Source organism: Cavia porcellus, unplaced genomic scaffold, assembly GCF_034190915.1.
Source record: "Cavia porcellus strain 051 isolate PalLab524CR breed Dunkin Hartley unplaced genomic scaffold, mCavPor4.1 scaffold_26, whole genome shotgun sequence".
Lineage (NCBI taxonomy): Eukaryota > Metazoa > Chordata > Mammalia > Rodentia > Caviidae > Cavia > Cavia porcellus.
In genome coordinates this window covers 4,055,191-4,061,792 of record NW_026947509.1, presented here as the reverse complement: position 1 = coordinate 4,061,792, position 6,602 = coordinate 4,055,191, and positions in this window count along the sequence as shown.

Genomic DNA, 6,602 nt, shown 5'->3' with positions numbered 1-6,602 from the left:
CCCTGTCCCCATGTGTGTGAATCCCCGTCCCCATGTGTGTGAGGCTCCTGTCCGCATGTGTGTGAATCCCCGTCCCCATGTATGTGAGGCTCCTTTCCTGATGTGTGTGAATCCCCGTCCCCATGTGTGTGAGGCTCCTGTCCCCATGTATGTGAATCCCCGTGCCCCTGTGTGTGAGGCTTCTGTCCCAATGTGTGTGAATCCCCATTACCATGTATGTGAGGCGCCTGTCAACATGTGTGTGAATCCCCGTCCCAATGTATGTGAGGCCACTGTCCCCATATGTGTGAATACCTGTCCCCATGTATGCGAGGTCCCTATACCCATGTGTCTGATTCCCCGTCCCCATGTATGTCAGGCTCCTGTCCCCATGTGTGTGAATCCCCATCCCCGTGTATGTGAGGACCCTGTCCCCATGTATGTGAATCCCCGTCCCCCATGTATGTGAGACTCCTTTCCCCATGTGTGTGAATCCCCGTCCCCATGTGTGTGAGGCCCCTGTCCCAATGTGTGTGAATCCCCGTCCCCATGTATGTGAGGCCCCTGTCCCCATGTGTGAATCCCCGTCCCCATGTGTGTGAGGCTCCTTACCACATGTGTGTGAATCCCCGTCCCCCATGTATGTGAGACTCCTTTCCCCATGTGTGTGAATACCCGTCCCCATGTGAGGCCCCTGTCCCAATGTGTGTGAATCCCCGTCCCCATGTATGTGAGGCCCCTGTCCCCTGTGTGAATCCCCGTCCCCATGTGTGTGAGGCTCCTTACCCCATGTGTTTGAATCCCCGTCCCCATGTATGTGAGGCCCCTGTCCCCATGTGTGTGAATCCCCCTCCCCAAGTGTGTGAGGGCCCTGTCCCAATGTGTGTGAATCCCTGTCCCCATATATGTGAGGCCCCTGTCCCCATGTGTGTGAATCCCCGTCCCCATGTATGTGAGGCCCCTGTCCCCGTGTGTGTGAATCCCCGTCCCCATGTATGTGAGGCTCCTGTCCCCATATGTGTGAATCCCCATCCAGATGTGTGTGAGGTTCCTGTCCCCGTGTGTGTGAATTCCCGTCCCCATGTATGTGAAGTCCCTGTCCCCATGTGTGTGAATCCCCGTCCCCATGTATGTGAGGCCCCTGTCCCAATGTGTGTGAATCCCCATCCCCATGTATGTGAGGCCCCTGTCCCCATGTGTGTGAATCCCCGTCCCCATGTATGTGAGGCCCCTGTCCCCGTGTGTGTGAATCCCCGTCCCCATGTATGTGAGGCTCCTGTCCCCATATGTGTGAATCCCCATCCCCATTTGTGTGAGGTTCCTGTCCCCGTGTGTGTGAATTCCCGTCCCCATGTATGTGAGGTCCCTGTCCCCATGTGTGTGAATCCCTGCCCCCATGTATGTGAGGCCACTGTCCCAATGTGTGTGAATCCCCGTCCCCATGTATGTGAGGTCCCTTTCCCCATGTGTGTGAATCCCTGTCCCCATGTATGTGAGGCTCTTGTCCCCATGTGTGTGAAAACCCGTCGCCATGTGTGTGAGGCTCCTGTCTCCGTGTGTGTGAATCCCCATCCCCATGTAGGTGAGGCCCCAGTCCCCATGTGTGTGAATTCCCGTCCCCATGTATGTGAGGTCCCTGTCCCCATGTGTGTGAATCCCCGTCCCCATGTGTGTGAGGCCCCTGTCCCCGTGTGTGTGAATCCCTGTCCCCATGTGTGTGAGGCCCGTTTCCCCTTGTGTGTGAATCCCCGTCCCCATGTATGTGAGGCCCCTGTCCCCATGTGTGTGAATCCCCGTCCCCATGTGTGTGAGGCCCCTGTCCCCGTGTGTGTGAATCCCTGTCCCCATGTGTGTGAGGCCCGTTTCCCCTTGTGTGTGAATCCCCGTCCCCATGTATGTGAGGCTCCTGTCCCCATGTGTGTGAATCCCCATCCCCATGTATGTGAGGCCCCTGTCCCCATGTGTGTGAATCCCCGTCCCCATGTGTGTGAGGCCCCTGTCCCCGTGTCTGTGAATTACCCATCCCCCATGTATGTGAGGCTCCTGTCCCCGTGTGTGTGATTCCCATCCCAATGTATATGAGGCCCCTGTCCCCATGTGTGTGAATCCCCGTCCCTGTGTGTGTGAGGCCCCTGTCCCCATGTGTGTGAATCCCCGTCCCCATGTATGTGAGGCCCCTGTCCCCATGTGTGTGAATCCCCGTCCCCATGTATGTGAGGCCCCTGTCCCCATGTGTGTGAATCCCCGTCCCCATGTATGTGAGGCTCCTGTCCCCATGTGTGTGAATCCCCGTCCCCATGTATGTGAGGCCCCTGTCCCCATGTGTGTGAATCCCCGTCCCCATGTATGTGATGCTCCTTACACCATGTATGTGAATCCCCGTCCCCATGTATGTGAGGCCCCTGTCCCCATGTGTGTGAATCCCCGTCCCCATGTATGTGAGGCCCCTGTACCCATGTGTGTGAATCCCCGTCCCCATGTATGTGAGGCTCCTGTCCCCATGAGTGTGAATCCCCGTCCCCATGTATGTGAGGCTCCTGTCCCCATATGTGTGAATCCCCGTCCCCGTGTGTGTGAGGCTCCTGTCCCCATGAGTGTGAATCCCCGTCCCCATGTATGTGATGCTCCTTACCCCATGTGTGTGAATCCCCGTGCCCATGTGTGTTAGGTTCCTGTCCCCATATGTGTGAATCCCCGTCCCCATGTATGTGAGGCCCCAGTCCCCATATGTGTGAATCCCCGTCCCCATGTGTGTGAGGCTCCTGTCCCCATGTGTGTGAATCCCCGACCCCGTGTATGTGAGGCTCCTGTCCCCATATGTGGGAATCCCCGTCCAAGTGTGTTTGAGGCCCCTGTCCCCATGTGTGTGAATCCCCATCCCAATGTATATGAGGCCCCTGTCCCCGTGTGCGTGAATCCCCGTCCCCCATGTATATGAGGCTCCTTTCCCCATGTGTGTGAATCCCCGTCCCCATGTGTTTGAGGCCCCTGTCCCCGTGTGTGTGAATCCCCATCCCAATGTATATGAGGCCCCTGTCCCCGTGTGCGTGAATCCCCGTCCCCCATGTATATGAGGCTCCTTTCCCCATGTGTGTGAATCCCCGTCCCCATGTTTGTGAGACCCCTGTCCCCATGTGTGTGAATCCCCATCCCCAATGTGTGTGAGGGCCCTGTCCCCGTGTGTGTGATTCCCATCCCAATGTATATGAGGCCCCTGTCCCCATGTGTGTGAATCCCCGTCCCCATGTATGTGAGGCTCCTGTCCCCATGTGTGTGAATCCCCGTGCCCATGTGTGTGATTCCCCGTGCCCATGTATGTGATGCCCTGTCCCCATATGTGTGAATCCCCATCCCCATGTATGTGAGACCCCTGTCCCCATGTGTGTGAATCCCCGTCCCCGTGTATGTGAGGCCCCTTTCCCCGTGTGTGTGAATCCCCGTCCCCCATGTATGTGAGGCTCCTTTCCCCATGTGTGTGAATCCCCGTCCCCATATGTGTGAGGCTCCTGTCCGCATGTGTGTGAATCCCCGTCCCCATGTATGTGAGGCTCCTTTCCCCATGTGTGTGAATCCCCATCCCCATGTATGTGAGGCTCCTGTCCCCATGTATGTGAATCCCCGTGCCCCTGTGTGTGAGGCTCCTTTCCCCATGTGTGTGAATCCCCATTACCATGTATGTGAGGCTCCTGTCCCCATGTGTGTGAATCCCCGTCCCCATGTATGTGAGGCCACTGTCCCCATATGTGTGAATCCCTGTCCCCATGTATGCGAGGTCCCTATACCCATGTGTGTGAATCCCCGTCCCCATGTATGTCAGGCTCCTGTCCCCATGTGTGTGAATCCCCATCCCCGTGTATGTGAGGACCCTGTCCCTGTGTGTGTGAATCCCCATCCCCATGTATGTGAGGTCCCTGTCCCCATGTGTGTGAATCCCCGTCCCCGTGTGTGTGAGGCCCCTGTCCCCATATGTGTGAATCCCCGTCCACGTGTGTGTGAGGCCCCTGTCCCCATGTGTTAATCCCCATCCCCATGTATGTGAGGCCCCTGTCCCCATGTGTGTGAATCCCCGTCCCCATGTGTGTGAGGCTCCTGTCCGCATGTGTGTGAATCCCCGTCCCCATGTATGTGAGGCTCCTTTCCTGATGTGTGTGAATCCCCGTCCCCATGTGTGTGAGGCTCCTGTCCCCATGTATGTGAATCCCCGTGCCCCTGTGTGTGAGGCTTCTGTCCCAATGTGTGTGAATCCCCATTACCATGTATGTGAGGCGCCTGTCAACATGTGTGTGAATCCCCGTCCCAATGTATGTGAGGCCACTGTCCCCATATGTGTGAATACCTGTCCCCATGTATGCGAGGTCCCTATACCCATGTGTCTGATTCCCCGTCCCCATGTATGTCAGGCTCCTGTCCCCATGTGTGTGAATCCCCATCCCCGTGTATGTGAGGACCCTGTCCCCATGTATGTGAATCCCCGTCCCCCATGTATGTGAGACTCCTTTCCCCATGTGTGTGAATCCCCGTCCCCATGTGTGTGAGGCCCCTGTCCCAATGTGTGTGAATCCCCGTCCCCATGTATGTGAGGCCCCTGTCCCCATGTGTGAATCCCCGTCCCCATGTGTGTGAGGCTCCTTACCACATGTGTGTGAATCCCCGTCCCCCATGTATGTGAGACTCCTTTCCCCATGTGTGTGAATACCCGTCCCCATGTGAGGCCCCTGTCCCAATGTGTGTGAATCCCCGTCCCCATGTATGTGAGGCCCCTGTCCCCTGTGTGAATCCCCGTCCCCATGTGTGTGAGGCTCCTTACCCCATGTGTTTGAATCCCCGTCCCCATGTATGTGAGGCCCCTGTCCCCATGTGTGTGAATCCCCCTCCCCAAGTGTGTGAGGGCCCTGTCCCAATGTGTGTGAATCCCTGTCCCCATATATGTGAGGCCCCTGTCCCCATGTGTGTGAATCCCCGTCCCCATGTATGTGAGGCCCCTGTCCCCGTGTGTGTGAATCCCCGTCCCCATGTATGTGAGGCTCCTGTCCCCATATGTGTGAATCCCCATCCAGATGTGTGTGAGGTTCCTGTCCCCGTGTGTGTGAATTCCCGTCCCCATGTATGTGAAGTCCCTGTCCCCATGTGTGTGAATCCCCGTCCCCATGTATGTGAGGCCCCTGTCCCAATGTGTGTGAATCCCCATCCCCATGTATGTGAGGCCCCTGTCCCCATGTGTGTGAATCCCCGTCCCCATGTATGTGAGGCCCCTGTCCCCGTGTGTGTGAATCCCCGTCCCCATGTATGTGAGGCTCCTGTCCCCATATGTGTGAATCCCCATCCCCATTTGTGTGAGGTTCCTGTCCCCGTGTGTGTGAATTCCCGTCCCCATGTATGTGAGGTCCCTGTCCCCATGTGTGTGAATCCCTGCCCCCATGTATGTGAGGCCACTGTCCCAATGTGTGTGAATCCCCGTCCCCATGTATGTGAGGTCCCTTTCCCCATGTGTGTGAATCCCTGTCCCCATGTATGTGAGGCTCTTGTCCCCATGTGTGTGAAAACCCGTCGCCATGTGTGTGAGGCTCCTGTCTCCGTGTGTGTGAATCCCCATCCCCATGTAGGTGAGGCCCCAGTCCCCATGTGTGTGAATTCCCGTCCCCATGTATGTGAGGTCCCTGTCCCCATGTGTGTGAATCCCCGTCCCCATGTGTGTGAGGCCCCTGTCCCCGTGTGTGTGAATCCCTGTCCCCATGTGTGTGAGGCCCGTTTCCCCTTGTGTGTGAATCCCCGTCCCCATGTATGTGAGGCCCCTGTCCCCATGTGTGTGAATCCCCGTCCCCATGTGTGTGAGGCCCCTGTCCCCGTGTGTGTGAATCCCTGTCCCCATGTGTGTGAGGCCCGTTTCCCCTTGTGTGTGAATCCCCGTCCCCATGTATGTGAGGCTCCTGTCCCCATGTGTGTGAATCCCCATCCCCATGTATGTGAGGCCCCTGTCCCCATGTGTGTGAATCCCCGTCCCCATGTGTGTGAGGCCCCTGTCCCCGTGTCTGTGAATTACCCATCCCCCATGTATGTGAGGCTCCTGTCCCCGTGTGTGTGATTCCCATCCCAATGTATATGAGGCCCCTGTCCCCATGTGTGTGAATCCCCGTCCCTGTGTGTGTGAGGCCCCTGTCCCCATGTGTGTGAATCCCCGTCCCCATGTATGTGAGGCCCCTGTCCCCATGTGTGTGAATCCCCGTCCCCATGTATGTGAGGCCCCTGTCCCCATGTGTGTGAATCCCCGTCCCCATGTATGTGAGGCTCCTGTCCCCATGTGTGTGAATCCCCGTCCCCATGTATGTGAGGCCCCTGTCCCCATGTGTGTGAATCCCCGTCCCCATGTATGTGATGCTCCTTACACCATGTATGTGAATCCCCGTCCCCATGTATGTGAGGCCCCTGTCCCCATGTGTGTGAATCCCCGTCCCCATGTATGTGAGGCCCCTGTACCCATGTGTGTGAATCCCCGTCCCCATGTATGTGAGGCTCCTGTCCCCATGAGTGTGAATCCCCGTCCCCATGTATGTGAGGCTCCTGTCCCCATATGTGTGAATCCCCGTCCCCGTGTGTGTGAGGCTCCTGTCCCCATGAGTGTGAAT